Source organism: Pleurodeles waltl, chromosome 12 (genome assembly GCF_031143425.1).
Source record: "Pleurodeles waltl isolate 20211129_DDA chromosome 12, aPleWal1.hap1.20221129, whole genome shotgun sequence".
NCBI lineage: Eukaryota > Metazoa > Chordata > Amphibia > Caudata > Salamandridae > Pleurodeles > Pleurodeles waltl.
Window position 1 is genome coordinate 636,096,428 of NC_090451.1, and position 1,248 is coordinate 636,097,675.

Genomic DNA, 1,248 nt, shown 5'->3' on the forward strand with positions numbered 1-1,248 from the left:
TCTTTCCATCAGTGGGAAATGGACCAATCTCGACAAGAAAATGCACATCAACTATCTCAAACTCAAAGCCATAGCTCTTGCGCTCCGTTTGTTCCTTCCCAAAATCAAAAAATGATCCACGCTCATCATGCATACAGTACCCAAACAAGCAGGGGGGAACAAGGTCTGAAGCCTTGTCGCATGAAGCGCAGGAAATCTGGAACTGGACAATACAGAACAAAATATCTCTGAGAGCGGAACATTTGCCAGGAGCATCAAATGTGTTGGCAGACACTCTGAGCAGATCGACTTCAACCTGCCCTGAATGGAAGTTAGATCAGCAGAACATATTCATCTGATGAGCATGCCAAAACTAGACCTCTGTGCCACCAGGAACAACAGGAACTGCCAGTACAACACAAGTTGGCATCACCAAAAAGTGTCATTGGAAAATGCATTTTTCGATAAGATGGTCGAAAATATTTGCCTAAGCTTTTCCCCTGATTCCTCTAATCCCACGGATACTTCGCAAAATGAAGACAGAACCATGCAGGATCATCCTCATAGCTCCCAAATGGCCCAGGAAGTTCTGGTACACAGACCTTCTGCAGCTATCGGAAAAGCTGCACGTACAGTTACTGCCCAGTCAGGCAATGCTAACAATGAACAAAGGCCAGATCTTGCATCCCAATCCGAAGCATGGCTCCTGAACACCATGAATTTAAAGACCTAGACATTCCACCTGATTGTACAGAGATTCTAGCCAAGGCTAGAGCAGAGTCCACCAATAAATCATATTAGCTCAAATGGAAACGTTTTTGTATCTGATTCTATCAAAGAAACTTGCACCCATTTTCCTCGAATCCTGAACACATTTTACCATATTGTTTGCAACTAGGAAAATCAGGGCTCACACACTCATCCATAAGAGTTCACTTGGTAGCAATATCTTGAGATAGACGAGAGGACAAAACACCCTCCCTATGGTTGTCGAGAGTTATCAAGCAATTTATGAAAGGCCTCTTCAGAGTTTTTCCCCCAGTAACAAAACCACTTCCTACATGGCTTCCTAATATTGTCTTAAGCCAGCTTATGAGGGCCCCATTTGAGCCTATACACAAAGCAGACCTCAAATATCTTACAGGGAAAACTGCCTGTTTGTAGCACTAACATCTGCTAGAAGACTGGGTGAGATACACGCCTTTACCATTAAAGAGCCCTTCATGCACTTCAAGAAGGACTGTATCCTCCTTAGAACGAACCCTAAGT